The sequence below is a fragment of the Zingiber officinale genome, chromosome 6A (assembly GCF_018446385.1).
Source record: "Zingiber officinale cultivar Zhangliang chromosome 6A, Zo_v1.1, whole genome shotgun sequence".
In the NCBI taxonomy this organism is placed as follows: Eukaryota; Viridiplantae; Streptophyta; class Magnoliopsida; order Zingiberales; family Zingiberaceae; genus Zingiber; species Zingiber officinale.
The window spans coordinates 112,923,064-112,940,893 of NC_055997.1; the positions used below are offsets into that span (position 1 = coordinate 112,923,064).

Here is a 17,830-nt window from a genome sequence, read left to right on the forward strand (position 1 = left end):
CTCGCTCGTCTCGAGGAGTCTTCCGCGCAGATTTGGCAGTCAGTCTCGAATGGTTTCAACGTACTTCAAGGGAAGATGACCTCCGGATTCACTTCTCTCCAAGATGACATGACCACCAGATTAGCTGAGATCCTTCAGATTCTGCGCACACCTGAGTGACCCCTACCTCCACCTCCAGCTAACGATGATTAAACTTGATTAGACTACATACATTACTATGCATTGTATTTATTTGACTTACTATTTATAGATAGTTTGTTTTGGTCTATTTGATAAATTAGTAATGTGCTTAATAGATTAGGACCTTTACTTTCAAAATTGTTTTCAAAATTTTCTTTAAAATTCTAGGGTAATTTTTTTTTATATTTCTCAAAATTTCCTATTTTTAGAATTTGTAAAATCAGTTTTAACCTTAGTATAGATCAAATCCTTAGAATGCATGCTCCTATAGGTCTAGAACTTGAGCATCTCACCAACACACTAGGACTATCTTGTTTGTGTATTGCTGAACTTAGAAAGGGGTGAGATGCATAGGCAGATTGCCTGTACTTAAGATACTTATATCCGTGCATCAATACAAGTCTGGGCGTTAAAAACCAAACTTGCAGTAATTAGGTTAAGTTGTTCAGCTTAGTCAAACACTGACTGAATCAACTAAACTTAACCTGACTAATCAAGTGAAAGCTACTATCTTTTGATAGTTAATAAGTAACTAATAGTTAGATAGTTAAGGACATCTTCTAGTTGTTTTATTTCAAAAACTCTGTCAGGTTTAGGGGGAGTATTAATATTTTGCAAACTATTTGTACTTTTTTAATATTTTGCAAAACTATTTTTAAATTTCTTTCATTTACTTCCTTAATCTTTAAAAGTTTTAAAGATAAGTTTTAAAAATCAATTTGTCAAAATTTTTGAAAATGACTTGACATAGTTTTTTTTTAAAAAAATATTTTTGAAAACCTTAAGTTTTTGAAAAGATATTTTTGAAAACATCCTTTACTTCTTTTTCAATTTTCAAAATGTTGTTCAAAATGTTAAAATGTTTTCAAAACTAAAGTTTCAAAGTGTTTTCCAAAACCTTTTTCATTTTGAAAATATTGTTTTAGCATTTTTTTTAATTTTATATCTTTTGAAAATCTAATAAAAGATAGTAAATTGTGAAAATTATGTGAAATAAGTAGACTTTGAAAATTATTTCTAACTTCTTTGAATTTTTTTTTTTGAACAAGTTATTAACTTGTTTTTATAAGTTTAAACTCCCCCAATATACTTGAAAATTTTCTGTTGTCCAAAATTCTTTCCTTTACTTAGTCAGTTTTTTTTGTCAATGCTTATCATTTTTGATGAATGTCAAAGGAGAAGATTATGTGGATTAAGTTAGTAAAAACCAAATAATACTTCAAAATCAGACTAACTTAAACCATGTCATAGTGGATTAAGTTAGTAAAACTCAAATGATACTTCAAAATCAGACTAACTTAAACCATGCCATATGTTTATTTATTTTTTACATATTTTTCACTAAATTAACCCAGATTGTCATTGCATCAAAAATGAAGAGATTGTTGGTATGGTTAGCATTAACGGTCTAACTCATGTTTTTTTAAAGATTTAGGAACTCAAAATCATTATTAGTGCAATGAGAGAAGTTGGAGCATGTCTTGAGGGGTAGGTCTTCCTAAAATGCATGATATTTTTTAAGAATGAGAAGACAATTAAAGATTGGAAATTTTCATTGTGATGCATAATATGTTTAAGGTTGAGCATAGGATATAATAAAAGGTATGAGACTTTCATTGGGTCCCTTTGAATAATTTGACTCTAAGGGAGAGTTTTTGATGTGTGTCAAAGGGAGAAAAAAATATGGGGTTTAAGTTAGAAATCATCATTCATACTTTGACATGGGATGAAGATGGAAGTTAGGTTAATGGGTTAGTTTAACTTAAATATATTGTCAAACAATAAAAATGGGGAGACTGTTGGTACAATCTTCCTTAGGTCAAGGTTGACCAAGCTGACTAATCTCAAGTTGTCTTGAGCATGAGTTTCGATGTTTGGAAAATATGTGTAAATGAGAAGGCAAGTAGGTCAAGATTGACCGGAGACTTGACTAGCAAAATTCTAACTGGAAGTTGGCAAACAAGAAGTCCTAATTGGAGGTTATGCAAATGGAGGTCCTAGTGGGACTAGGCAAACCTAGTTGGGAACTAGGTTAAGTCCAAGGTGGATTAGCTAGGATCTAAACACTTGGTACAAGTGAAGTCTTAGTGAGATTAGGCAACCTAGTTGGGAACTAGGTTAAGTCCAAGATAAGTTAGTTGGGAGCTAAACACTTCGCATAAGGAAAGTCCTAGTGGGACTAGACAAACTTAGTTGAGAGCTATGTTAAGCCCAAGGTGAGTTAGTTAGGAACTAAATACTTGGCATAAGTGAAGTCTTAGTGGGACTAGGCAAACCTAGTTGGGAACTAGGTTAAGTCCAAGGTGGGTTAGCTCGAGCTAAATACTTGGCACGAGAGAAGTCCTAATTGGGAACTAGGAAAGGGACAATCTGAGTTGGTCAAGGGTTAATCGGACACTTAGTAAATAAGTCCTGACAGATCAAGATTGACTGTATGCTAGGTAACGGGAAGTCCCAACAAGTCATGGAAGGCTTCGGATTGGGCAAAGGAATCCTAAAACTAGGTTTAGGGGATTAAGGTTGGACAATCGATTGGTCCAAAGTTAATCGATCAGGTGATCGATTGGGAGATGTTCTTCACAAAACAGAAGGTCTCTAAATCGATTAGGTAATCGATCTAGCCTGAAGCCAATCGATTGGGAGAAACTCATGAGGGAATAGTAACTTTCCATATCGATCGGAAAACTTCTTCTTCGTGAACAGAAACACTCTTGATCGATCAGTGATCGATTAAGAAGTTGCTTAATCAATTATGGCTATGACATAATCAATTAGGAGATTTTGCGAGAGAATGGTAAGCTTCTAAATTTATTGGTCAATCGATTAGAAGTTGCTGAATCGATTGGTATGACTCACCAATCGATTTGAGATTTGAAAAAAGAATCATTCTACAAATGTTTGAATGATCGGATGACGTGACAATTGATTGAGAAAAGTTGAATCGATTGGCGTTGTCTAGTGAACTATAGAAAAGGGTTTTCATGAAGGTTTGAAGGTACGGCTCGAAATCTTGTTGACGCCAGTTCTTAAGGGTTTGGAAGAGAAGTGTTGCTGCACTTTCCAAGAATCAATAGGCTATTTTAAGTAAGAAAAGAGCAAGCAAAATTTCATTGTTGTAATTGTTTTCAATTTCTTATGTAACCTAGGTTGCATTTTTTGTTGCATTTCTTATATTCGAGCTTGTGTGAGGCTTCTCCACCTCTTGAAAGGAGGTTTCATAGTGCATCTATGAGTGGAGGAGAGTGGACCTTTGGATTAATCAACTCAAGGAGGTGGAGACCAAGTAAAATCCAACGAGTTAGCATTGCTTCAAGTTTACACTGCAATAAATCATCAACAAAGCAAAGAAGCTATTGACTCCTTTAGCTCTATATGTGTCTTAATACATTTTAAACTTGACTTGTATTGGCTCGACTCGATTACCTTATCAAACAAGTTTAAATATGACAAAATTTAGCTCGGTTTGGCTTGTTTACGAACCTTGATGAAGTTAGGATGTTGGTTCAGTGTAGACGAAAATATAATATAATTAATAAAATATAAAATATATAAAATCTTATAGTCACATAATATCGTAAAATAATTACATAATTGTTCTTTTTGAATCTTCATATTTTTTAAACACTTATACAACATAACTAGTTAGAAATATATCTTTCACTACATAGACAATCATATTAGTATTCATTCAATCATCACTCATCCGAATGCACAATTTGTTATTCATAATTTTTATGACAGAAAATACTCTCTCTACTCACAGTTGCAACCGATAGATTCTACATCAGTGTCAAAATAGGGTCGTATCAATACTTTTTAATTAAGGCCCATGTAGAAAAAATATTTGGTATTTGTTATTTCATAATTAAATATTATTTTTTTAAAAAAAATAGTTATATATATAATATTGTTAAAGATATTTAATTTTATTAGTACAATTTAAAAGAATATTTTGGTGCATAGTGAAAATTTATTTTTACTATTGAGAGTTATTATTACTTGTCACACAGTAATAATTTTATGTCTGTATGAGAAAAAAATTCTTCTCAACTTTTAAATATAACTTGTTTAAAAAAATAATATATTTTCCTAATTAATATTTTTAATAAACTAAATAAAGTTAAATTTGATCAATAAAATATTTAAAAAACTAGTTAAATTTGACCCTGAATGATAAATTATTATAATACTAGTTAATGCTTAATTTAATTTAAATTTTTTATTGATTAATATTAATTTCGATAAACTATCAATCAGATTTGTCTAATTAAAAATATTTAGTTGGTAGTCTTCTCTTGATATTAAGAGTAACTTATAAAAAGTGATAGTGTATTAGGATTTAGGGAGAGCAGGACACGATAATAACATATAAAAGATTAATTAAAGGAAAAATAAATTTTAAAGAGAAATAATAGTAAATGTGTTTTTAAATTTTAAAAATAATTTTTATAAAAAATAAATTGCTAATAAATATTTTTAATTTACTAGACAAAACCTGATAAATCAAATTTTGATTAACAACAAATTAAAAAATATTACCTAAATTTTACTATAAAAATATAAATTAGTCAAATCTAATTTTGACAATAAAAAATTAAAATCAGGGATGAAGAGTAAAAAATTAAAAATTATCAATCAATTTTAATTTTAATTATAAAAATAATTAAAATTATTATTCAAATTTAACTACAATAATAAAAAAATTAAAAATTAATAAGAAATAAAAATTATTAACCAAATTTAATCACCATAGCTATTTCGTCACCATCATGTCAATTTTCCCCCCCTAAACATAGTGTGGGTGGATAGCTTGTTCTCTACTTTATGACATTTAAATCCTTAATAGAAACTCAACTTCCTTCTCAGTCTATCAGAAAAAAATTATTTTTTCTCATTTTTTATATATAAATTTTGCTTTACTTCAATTCCCTTTCAATATTTTTTAGGCATAAAAAATTTAAAATGAAATATAATTCATTCTAAATGTAGCACACTTAAGATATAATTTAATATATTTTCTATCAAATTGAGTACACTCTTTTTCCGTCTGACCAATCAATTGATATACTTGATTCTAGTTAAATAATACTGAATTTAGGAAGAATTATACCTTATTTTAGATTTTTTTGTGTATCTTAAAAAATAATGAGCGATTATGTTCTATAAAAATAATGGTATAATTTTTTTAAAATTTGACATCATTTAACTAATCGAGTATATTAATTGATTGGTTATGGGGAAAAAGAATCGTTATTAATTTGATAGAAAATATACTATATTTTAATTTTAATATGTTAAATTTAGGAGGAATTATACTTTATTTTTAAATTTTTTATACATAAAAAATGAGGTCAATTAGAAAAAATCGATGTGTATTAGGGAGTTGAAACAAAGAAAAATTTATATGTAGGTTTGAAAACAAATTTTTCCTGATGTAAGGATTGAGAAGAAAGTTGAATTTGCATATAGAGAGTTTATGGTAATTTACCCTTGTAATGACTAATTATGCACTGAAAAGTCATTTCACAATTAGACACTCGCAACATTGAGGTGGACAGTGGACTGGACGCCAATATGTGGTTCATGGCATGCCCAATTAATTAAATAATTACAAATTTATTATAATAGAATAAAAAATTAATTTCTGATGAAGGCATATATTTGAAAAAAAAATGTCTCTCCTACTAATTAATTTAGGGATTAACTTATTCTCAATTTATATACAAGGCCATTATCTAGTACCAAAGATATAATGATCTTTTACTGTGAACTCAATATGTGAAAACTCACATATTTCTTATTTTTAGAACCGACGGGACATGAGAATAGATTTGAATTTGCGGAAAGAGGAAAATCAATATTTTTCATGTCAAAATCGTAAATCAAATGTAAAATCCGTCAAAAATTAAATTTTGGTGATCAAATTCCGTTTCTAATACGTAGTTATTTTTATTTATAAAAATTTATTTCGACAATTTATCAAAAGGTGTAGGTAGAGATTTAAATTTATCAAAAGACGCATGTTACTTTGATATTTATTAAAGAACGCACTTTTTTAAGTGCATTTCCTATTTTATCCTCCTGGCAATTTGACTTTTCTATCATTTTCTTTTTATTACTATATTTCTCTCTCTTCTCTTTTTTTTATCAGCAGAACATATGGACAACATTAGTCAATTTTTTCATAACATTTTAATACATTTGAAGAAGTAAAAATAAACAACGAATAGCATATTTGAAATCCTTACAATTTCAGAAATCCACTGTGATCCGGCGGCAAGGACGGAGGACCCCCTTTGAGGGGAGTCAACGCCACGAAAAGGTCAAAAGTCAAAATAGTCAGCATGAGGTCCGGCCGATCGGAGAGTGGGTGGGTCAACCGGCCGAACAGGTCCGAGCGGAATCAAAGACAGCCCGACGGGGAGTCAGGTTTCCGACGCTCACGGTGAACATGGTCGCCGAGCAGAGCGGGCAGCCCGCTTGGCCGAGACGTAAAGCAACAATGATGTAAAGGAACAGTCTCAGCCGAACACGTGAGGGAGTGGAATCTTCCCGGTCGGACCGATACCTACGCCTGGTCGGACCAATGCCTGCCGAGCGGATGGACGCTCGGCTCAGGGAAAAAAGAGACAAGGACAAGAGGACATTGGGGAACATCTTCTGACAACAGGCATGTTCGACGACCAGGCCATACGCAGAATCCTACGACGGAAGGTTCTGCTGTCCCATCAGAGAGGTGCTCAGACTGTAGCAGTATGGTGTCAGACATGCTCCTCTGGTAAGCTTATACTGAGGTATGGTAAAGGATACGTGTACGCCTCGACAGGTGTGCACAAACCTTCCTGGAGCTCTATATAAGAGCCCACAAACTTCACCGGAGGTACGCGATCTCTGATTCTTGAAGCCACTTCATCGTTTTCCTCTTGCTTGACTTGAGCGTCGGAGGGTCGTCGCCGGGAAACTCCTCCCGGCCCGACTTCCTTGCAGGTTCGCCGGAGATTTGTGCGGCTGGTTGGAGATAGAGGAGAGCGCCACGTCCCTAACGTCCGTCGACTCAGCGTTCGGACAGGATCAAATTGGCGTTGTCTGTGGGAACACACCTGCATCCGAGTGGAAGAGATGGACGAAGCTGGACGACCGCACACCGTGATGCTCTCCCAGGAGGAGCTCGACGCTCTAATCGAGGCAAGAGCAGCTAAGCTCGTGGAGCAACAGAAACAGCGGGCGCAAGCCGAGCGACTGGAGCAACAAGCGACGTCAGCGTTAGGAGGCCGAGCGGCAGCAGCATGGGGCCGAGACAAGGATCCGCTCGGCATCCAAGGAGAAGCACCGCCTACCCCGATTACATTTCATCGGGCCCTATTCCGTACGCCTCCTGAAGTCGCACCCGCTAACCTTGATCGAGGATCTTCATCCGACGAGGCGCCCAGGCGAGACTACAGAAAAGGCAAGGCTCCCCGAACGGACGCCTCCCCCGAGCGGATCAACCGGCAGTTTTCAGAGGTCATCCTGCGGGACCCTCTGCCAAAGCATTATGTGCCCCTGACGATCGGGGAATACAATGGAACCACCGACCCGGACGAACACCTGGGTAAGTTCGACAACACAACTACCCTACATCAATACACGGATGGAGTAAAGTGCCGGGTGTTCCTTACCACCGACCCGGACGAACACCTGGGTAAGTTCGACAACACAACTACCCTACATCAATACACGGATGGAGTAAAGTGCCGGGTGTTCCTTACCACCCTCTCGGGATCGACGCAACGGTTGTTTCGGAGGCTGCCGGATGGATCCATTACTAGCTTCAAGGAGTTCCGCACGACCTTTCTCCACCATTTTGCAAGCAGTCGGCGTTACCAGAAGACAAGTGTCAGTTTATTTGCCATCAAGCAAGAGCCCAGGGAGTCGCTCCGGGCTTACATCCAACGATTCAACCGGGTGGCCATGGATATTCCAACGGCCACCTCAGAAACAATGATGAATGCGTTCACGCAAGGCCTCGTGGACGGAGACTTCTTCCGTTCACTTATTCGAAAGACGCCCCGAGACTATGATCATATGTTACATCGGGCCAATGAGTACATTAATGTGGAGGAAGCCCAAGTGGCCCGTAGGAAAGAAGCTCCAACCGAGCGGCTAGTCCCTGCCGAGCGGAAGCCGCTCACTGGCCATCAGCCTCCTAGAGAACCGCGAGTTGAAGCAGCCCGCCCTCATCAACATGCAAGGTCTCATGCCATCCAAGAGGTATCCGCCGAGCGGCCCAAACAAAAAAAGAAGGTATGGACCCCCATGTTTTGCTCGTTCCACCGAACCGACACGCATAACACACGAGATTGCCAAAGCCTTCCCCTGATCGCCCACCTCGTTCCCTGGAGTGGTCGCCATCGATCGCCATCATCCAACAGGCGACAGCAGCACCATGAAGTCGGTCGGCGGAAATCCAGAAAGTCTCCCGAGCGGTATCATCCTCAGAGGCACGAGGACAATCCCTGGGTATCTAAGGAGCGGCCTAGGCCGTCCGCACGGGAGGAAGAAAATAGAAGCAACACGTCCCGTGGCGAAATCAACATCATCGCTGGCGGGCCGACCGGAGGTGACTCCAACAGAGCAAGAAAGGCGAGTGTCAGGCAGCTCCAGATCCATGCGGTAGGCTGCAGTCAAGAACTGGCGAGCAGGCCCGAAATCAGCTTCGGGCCCAGGGACCTTGAGGGAGTCGAAGTGCCACATGACGACGCCCTCATCATCAAAGCCGTAATAGCTAACTATACTATTCACCGCATTTTCATTGATACAGGCAGTTCGGTCAACATCATATTCAAAAAGGCTTTCGATCAACTGCAAATCGATCGAGCTGAGTTGCTGCCCATGACAACCCCCCTCTACGAGTTTACGGCAATGAAGTTCTACCGGTCGGACAGGTCCGACTGACTATTTCGTTGGGAGAAGAGCCGCTCAGAAGGACGCGGGCTGCCAACTTCGTCGTGGTCGACTCTCCCTCAACATACAATGTTATCCTGGGGCGACCAGCGCTTAGTGAGTTCCGAGCGGTCGTCTCCACCTTCTACCAGAAAATTAAGTTCCCGGTTGAAGATAAAGTTGGAGAAGTGCGAGGAGACCAGCTGGCGGCTCGGCGATGCTACGTCGAAATGGTCCAAGCGGAAGCTAATTCCGCGCGAAAGACGCCACGGATCGAGGTGAACGCCATAATCGAAAAATCACCCTCTTTGGTTTATGAAGAAAAAGAGGAGGTGCAAATCCACCCGACCCGATCGGAGGCTACCACATTCATTGCGGCCGATCTGGAGGCAAGCCAGAAAAAGGAAGTGGTCAAATGTCTCTAGAGAAACTGCGACGTCTTCGTTTGGTCGACGCATGAGATGCCGGGAATTTCACCAAGTATAGCAAAGCATGAGCTTCACGTTCGACCGGACGCTCGGCCGGTGAAGCAAAGGAAGAGGGACTTCAGCGCCGAACAAAACGCCATCATCCGAGCGAAGGTCGAGAAGCTCTTGGAGGCCTGCCATATAAGGGAGGTCCAGTTCCCAAGCTGGCTCGTGAATGTAGTGCTAGTCACCAAGCCGGGCAACAAGTGGAGGGTTTGCATCGATTTCCGGGATCTCAACAAAGCATGCCCAAAGGATTTCTACCCTCTGCCCCAGATTGATCAACTGGTGGACTCCACAGCCGGGTGCGAGCTGATATGCATGCTAGACGCCTATCAGGGCTACCATCAGGTGCCGCTCGCCCAAGAAGATCAAAAGAAGGTCAGCTTCGTCACAGCCGACAGCACTTACTGTTATAATGTAATGCCGTTCAGACTAAAGAACGCGGGAGCAACCTACCAGCACTTGATGAACAAAGTATTCAAGGAGTAGATCGAACGTAATTTAGAAGTGTACGTGGATGATATTCTCATCAAGTCCGTCCGAACGGCTGATCTTAATGCGGACATGGAGGAGACCTTCCGAACGCTGAGAAAGTATGGAGTCAACCTGAACCCTTAGAAATGTTTGTTCGGAGCAAAAGGCGGAAGTTTCTTGGGCTATATAGTGACCGAGCGGGGTATAGAGGCAAATCCCAGCAAGGTAGAAGCGTTGCAAAATATGCCGCCTCCAAGAAATCTGAGGGAAGTACAATGCCTGACCGGTCGGATAACTGCATTGTCAAGATTCATTTCTAAGACTGTCGACCGGAGTCTCCCTTTTTTCAAGATCCTACGCAAAGCTACTAAGTTTCATTGGGATGAGGAATGCGATCGGGCGTTTGAGGAGCTGAAGACATACCTGAACTCCTTGCCCGTGCTAGCCAAGCCAGCTGTAGGTGAGCCGCTCTTTATTTATTTATCTTCAACCGAGTAGGCAGTAGGCTCGGCGTTAGTGAGGACGAGCGGTGAAGAACAACCCGTGTACTTCTTGAGCCATATTCTAAAAGATGCTGAATCTCGCTACACCGGGCTCGAGAAGTTGGCTTTTGCTTTGGTCCTCGTCGCTCGGAGACTTCGTCCTTTTTTCCTAGCACATACAATCATCGTCCGGACAAATAGCCCATTGGGAAGAGTGCTGCTGAACCCAGAAGCGTCCGGTCGGCTCATCAAATGGACAACGGAGTTAAGTGAATTTGACATTCAGTATCAACCCCGTTCGACGATAAAGGCACAGTACTTAGCAGATTTTGTTATCGAAGTGTAAAATCCCGAGCCCGAAGCTATGTGGAAAATATTTGTGGATGGATCGTCTACTCGGCTCGGGAGCGGGATTGGTGTGCTATTACTTTCTCCCCAAGAAGAACGGATGCACCTAGTCGTTCGGCTGGACTACAAAGCCACCAATAATGAAGCGGAGTATGAGGCCCTCATAGCCGGCTTGCAGGCAGCCCGGCATGTAGGAGCCGGTCGGGTGACACTCCATTCAGACTCCTAGCTGGCCGCCCAGCAACTCTCGGGCACTTTTGAGATTAACAACGCTCGACTCAAGCTCTACGCTGAGGCCTTCAAAAAGCTCAAAACCCACTTCAGAGAAGTTATTATCCAGAAGATACCCCGAGCCGAGAACCAGGCAGTGGACGAGTTAGCCAAGCTCGCAAGTTCAATATCATCGGTCGTCATCCAACGGCCAATTGAGCAAGTATCTTTAGTGGCGCACATTGACCGGATGGAGGGCCTCGCATTCCCGAGCGATTGGAGGACAGCCATCATGGAGTTTCTACGCTCGGGTGCTGCACCGTCCGATCGGGAGGAAGCCCAGCTATTGAGGAGGAGAGCCGGTCGGTTTACACTCGTTGGAGACCAACTCTACAAGAAGGTTTTCTCCCGCCCACTATTGAAGTGTGTGAGCTCGGAGGACGCGGAGTACATCCTCCTGGAAGTGCACCAAGGATCGTGCGGAGGACATCCGGGCGGACGATCGTTGGCTAGGAAGATCTTGTTGGCCGGATACTTCTGGCCAACCCTGCAAGCAGACGCTGCTCGGACCGTCACGACGTGCCTCTCCTGCCAGAAGTACCACAACATCTCCCACCGACCGGCGGAGGAGATGAAAGCATCTACAGTGTCCTGTCCGTTCGATCAATGGGGAATGGATATCGTAGGTTCGTTCCCTATGGCGACCGGTCAACGGAAGTTTCTTTTAGTGGCGGTCGACTACTTTTCCAAATGGGTGGCGGCCGAGCCACTGGCCAAGATCACCGAGTAGATGGTCAAAAGGTTTATCTGGCAGCATATAATCTGTCGGTTCGGCATCCCTCGCCGGCTCATATATGGTAACGAGCGTCAATTCGTCGGGAAGCAGCTTGAAGAATGGTGCAAAAGTTATGGCATTGAACAACATTTTACTTCCGTGGCGTATCCCCAGAGCAATGGTCAAGCTGAAGTAGCGAACCGGGAGATTCTTCGCATCCTTCGGGCTCGGCTTGACCATATGGGAGGAAGCTGGGTAGACGAGCTAGAGTTGGAACGGGCTAGACCCTATGGGCTATCCGCACGACCCCAAAGGAGGGAACGGGCATCACGCCATTCCATTTAGTGTACGGCGGCGAAGCAGTTATCCCAGTTGAAGTCGCCATAGAGTCCGTCCGGATCCAGAACTATGATGATGACAACGCCAAGCGGAGGCAGCTAGAGTTGGACTTGATCGACGAAGAGCGAGCCAAGGCGTCCGTCCGGCTGATGGCGTACCGACATAGAATGAAGCAGAACTACAACCGGCGCGTGATCCCTAGAGCGTTCCAGGTCGGCGACCTAGTGTGGAATAAAGTAAAGCTGGTCGGGAACGTTGGCAAGCTGGAGGCTCCTTGGGCGGGCCCCTTTAAAGTCATTGAAAAGATCCGCTCGTGTGCCTATTACTTGGAGGATGAAGACGGGCGGCAGCTGGATCGACTGTGGAGCGCAAATCATCTCCAGCCGTACCGAGCTGGATATTGGGAGGTCAGGTGTGGTGATGGGTTGCCTTTTGATGATCTATTAGCGGATATTTGACTTGATCTATTATTTGGTGTTTGATGTTGATAGTGACATGGAATGTAATATGTTTGTGATAATTATGGATTTGGTGATTTGTAGTTGGTGATAAGATCACAGAGTTATTGGGGATCTTACGATTGAGTGAGTTCGCCTGTTGTATGGATATTTGAGTCATTGGTATTACCATTTAGGCATACCGTGACCTAGATGTTTATGTGGACTCGATGTACTTGGTATTCCTAGGGTGATTAGATCATTTTTCATTGTCTCCATTGACGATGTTGTGATCTATTTTCGATCCGAGGTGGATCACGTACACTAGCTTCGCATAATTCTAGAGATGTTTCGACGGGAACATCTATATGTGAAGTTCAGTGGTGCGTATTTTGATTATCTTGTGTGGGATTTTTGGGACACATTGTCTCTGGTAGAGGGATATCAGTGGATCATAGATAGAAGTTGTTACCAGTTGGGAGTAGTCGTAGTCTATACAGGAGACTCGTAGTTTCTTTGGTTTAGTTGGATATTACCGGAGATTGATTGAGAATTTCTCTAGCATTGGTATGTTGTTGACTGGATTGTTTAAGATGAGTATGGAATTTTCCTAGATAGATGCTTACGAGATCAGTTTCAGGAGTTGAATCGAGAAGCTGATAGCTACACTTGTCTTAGTAGTACTTTCTAGTGTAGACGGATTTGTACTCTACATAGAGGTATCATACCTAGGTTTGGTGCAGTTCTGACATAGCATGAGCAGAGTAGTCTCGTGCTAGTAGTTAGAATCTCGTATAATGAGAATTAGATTCTTTATCTCTATAGGGGATTATGTGTTTCCAGTATCACTTCTTATCCGGGAGAAGTTTCTGCAGGAAACAACTCATTCTAGATTTGTGGTATATGTTGTATAGAGATCTGGAGTGTTCTTATTGGTGGATTTCATGAAGAAAGACATCGCGGATTTTGTAGCCTGATGTCTAGTGTGTCAGCCTGTGGAGGCTGAATATCAGAGACTAGCAGGATGGTCTTTGTTGATTCAGGTACTAGAGTGGAATTGAGAGCATGTTTGACGAACTTTGTTGTGGGATTATCCAGGACTTGGAGAGGATATTTTGGTTTGGGTAATCATTGTTGGGTGGCGACTTTGCTCCCTAGCCATCGATTTGTAGGACGGGTTCTTTTGGATTGAGTAGCAGGATTATACTCTAGAGAGATTACATGATCTCATGGTATATCTCTGAGTGTTATATTAGATGGAGATCCATAATTTTTCATCTTGATTTTGACTGTGGTTATAGCAGACTTTGGATTACGAGCTTCGCTTGAGTATAGATTTTTCACCCTCAGACTGATGGATAGTTTGAGCACTTTATATAGATGTTGGAGGATCTGATGATAGTGGATTTTTAGATTTCAGAGTTAGTTGATTTATCCACAGTTGGTTAAGGTACAGTGTGGAAGTAGCAGATGCAGGGTGTGTTCATAGCCACAGAGTCATTGCTATTCATTTGGAGGTGGATTATTATGGTTGGAGATTTATTCATGTTATCTGGATGGAGTGGTATATGAGTATGTTGTTTGGTGGTTACCCTTGGATGAGGATCCCTGAGTAGACCAGTAAATTTGGGGACCAAATTTTTATTAGTGGGGGAGAATGTAAGATACCGTAAAATCAAATAATAAATATTATTGGACGAAAATTCTTATTGGATTTTTCTGAAATTTTTAGAAATTTTTCTAGGATTATCCGTATGACCTATTTTGAGGGGATAGATTCGGGATACAATGGAGGCTTGTTTTGGAATATCCATTTAAGTGGGAGTTAATTGAGGAATTAACTTAGAGGTTAACCTAAGTATTTAAATCCTTAATTTCCGATTTCCTCTTCTCACTTTCTCCTAATTTTTCTTTCCCCGATCTCCTCTCCCAAGCCTCTCGCGCAACCTCTTCTTCCCCGACGCCAACGTCGCAAGGGAGATGATCGTGCCGGTGCCGGTTGACCCTCCATTAGCAGGTAGATGGAGCTCGATCGCCGGAAGGAAAGGGCCAACGCTTGCCCTCACGCGTGGTGCCCTAGATCCTGTTTCTGCCACCTGATTTCCTTGTCGTCGTCGCCCTTCTTGCGCCGCCGATCACCACGAGTTCACTGCTGGCGACGGTCTTCTCTAGTGTGTCTCGGCCGAGCCTCCCTCTTCCTTCTCTCAAGGTGTGGAGCCTCTCCTTCTTCTTGCCGATCTTGTCACCGTGCCCTAGATTGCTGACACCGAGTCTTTCTCGCCGAGCCTCCCGACCACACCACTCCACACGATGTAGCCGGATCACGCGCGCGAGCTCTCTTCGTCCCGAGACTCACCAGCGACTCAACTCCTTCCCTTCCAACCAACCGCCGCCGTCCCTTTCCTGTACCTGATCGCCGACCTCTCTGCTTCTAATCACCAACCTAGCTTCAAGATTGATGTTGGGTTTGATCCTTGGTCTGTTGTGAAGTGTCCGGCCAAGCTGCATTGATCCGGCAATGTGACCGAAAGGTGAGGGTTGAGGAGTTTGATCTCGTGATCAGTTATGGAAACGTTGATTTTGATTTAGGGTGTGTTGAGGTTGCAGATGGTTTGCTGTGGCGGTTCTTGTGGGGTGGAGGGTTGCTGCTAGGGTCCGGTGAGGCCATCAACTCCGGCAGTAATCTTCTCCAGCAGTAAAACACCAGTTGGGGCATCTGGATTGAGCTAAGGTTTTGTTGAGGTGAGTTTAATGTTGTGAATTAGGGGTTCAACAAATCCTTTGCTATATGATTGGATTTATGGATTGATTCTTGGATGAATTAGTGTAGTGCTTCTTTGATAGTTGACGGCATAGAACTTCTTGGGTTGTAAGATTCAGAATTTTGCTGTCATACCTCAAGGTGAGTGTTTTCTGGTGATGTATCTCTAGATCCTTCTATTATTATTCTGTTCTATCAGTGTTGTTAATGGATATTAGATCATGTTTAGTTTAGAGCACATGGGAGCATGTAGAGGGATTCGTTGTAGTTGGATGCTCTTGTGTTGGATTAATTGATGACTGGTAGGTTATGTATTGGATTAGATTAAGCATTCTACATGGATTGTTGATGATAGATTGTTGATGATGGTATTGGGTTAACATAGATTGTTGATGATAGATTGTTGTAATCTGTGTAGATTAGTTGAAATGGATGAATTGTGTGAAGTTGATTCATGGTTAAGGAATTAGAATTCAACTTTGATATATTGATTTGGATTGAATCTTGGATTGATTTGTGGATTTAGAAGGATTTTTGATGAGTTTGGATTAGTGTTGGATTGATGATGAATTATGTGAGTTAGATTGAGGATTATTTGGAGGATTTATCAGAGATCAGATTTGAGTGGAGTTATCCTAGTTGAGTAGGGATTTTATTTAGCTATTTTAATTCATGTGAATTTAGCTAAATAAAATATGTAAATATTGATTTATGCAGGACTTTGATATGGGATGATCATCACGACGTGGGATTTATTCTGGACACGGTCGACAAATTAAGGCGGGTATTTCTTCCTTGACTCTATGTAGATTTTATTGAGCTTAGTGCATGGTTTTATGTGATGGATTAGGCTACTTTTCCTTATATCGTATTTGTTGGTTGCCTTCCTGCTTGATCCTTATGCTTGATCTTTGAGATGTCCTAGTTATATCATATGCAGTCTCTACTCTTGATTTCTACTCTGCTGGGATTACGCGTGTAGAGTATGTATAGTGGGGATTGTCGAGTTGTTGGGTTTATCATGCTGATTTATGCATATAATGTTGATTGTATGTAGCTTGGTATGTATTTTAGGAGTCATCATGTTGACCCTACATTTGCATGTTGTATGTACACACGTGTTTGGTTATGTATTTTTGGAGGAGTTGTGTTGATTGTATGTTTATGGTTTATACACGTGTCTGATGTGGTTATTATTGGAGGATACATGTTGATTGTACTTACGTTCGGTGCATATGTGTCTAGTGGATTATTGGAGATTTTTGGTTGATTATACGCGTATAGTTGTGTATATGTGTTTGGTGGGATACGTGGTGGTATCATGACGATTATACTCTTGTTGGAGGTATTTTTTGAGGTTTGGAGTTATTGCATGGATGATGATTATATATATATATATATCATGTTCATCATTCATTGCATCTGATGACCATTGTCTCCCTTGTGGTGAGAGAGTCATCAGTTGGTTTGGTTCAGCACCGCACACTCGGCCACTCATGGGTAGTGGTAGTTGGAGGAGATGTCCTGTCGTGCCACCCGGCCACGAGGTTTAGTGAGATCCGGCGTTTCGAGAGACCCCGATGCTATTTAGCTAGATAGCTATTAGCGGACTGTCCGCCTCAACCACTATATAGTGGGCTGGAGGGTAGTACAGTCGTCACAGACCCAAACCTCTCGGCCATACAGGGGTCGTGGTGTCTAGAGAGGTGGCGGGGGTGACCATGGAGCATGCATACGCAGTTATTATTCTTGCATTTGATGCGCGGTGCATCTGCATTTGCATACATGCCTATTAGATACTAATTGCATGTGATTATGATATGTTGCACTTGTTTAAGATATGATTATTGCATATGGTTATCATGCTTCATACATATCATTTATTATACATGTATATGTTGTCGTATATATTGCATAAGTGTTACGAGCAGATCTGTTACTGAACCAGTGAGTTTACTGATCATTGTACCATGTGTCGATTCCAGATTGAGTATGTATTTTTCATTATGTCAATTGTAGTTTGTGCAGTTGGTATGTCAGATTTGATTATGTATGATTATTATGTCGATTATGTTATATGGATTGATTATGTCAATATGATCATGTTCTTTATTCCCTACTGAGACTGTATACTTTGATCTCCATGTTTATTTTAGATAGATCATGCACTATCTTATCTATTATTCGCTGAGTGACTCGTACTCACCACCCCGTTTGTATCTTTATGTTTTCAGGTAGATGGTTGGAGTGTCGCTCGGAGTATCCTGTCTGACGGGTCCTACGTCACATCCGAAGATCGTGATTGTTTTCTTTTGTATATTCTTTTCTTATTTTTGGCATTGTATTTGTGTATAGCCGTGTGGCTATCTTATGGTTTTGGTGTTGTATTTGTTGTATAAGCCTAGCCGGCTAGCAGTGTGTTGATTGTGTTG

General features: G+C 41.0%; 1 long non-coding RNA gene across 2 annotated transcripts; it reads left to right on the plus strand.

Moving 5' to 3' along the window:
- The first annotated feature begins 14,637 nt into the window (after positions 1-14,637).
- LOC121994315 lies at positions 14,638-16,191 on the plus strand. 2 transcript variants are annotated; one of them, XR_006115680.1, is made up of 4 exons: positions 14,638-15,168; positions 15,245-15,379; positions 15,463-15,539; positions 16,116-16,191. It is a non-coding gene; the product is annotated as an uncharacterized LOC121994315 (long non-coding RNA). The 2 variants fall into 2 exon arrangements; XR_006115679.1 differs by having other exon boundaries at positions 15,468-15,539.
- Positions 16,192-17,830: the final 1,639 nt, after the last annotated feature.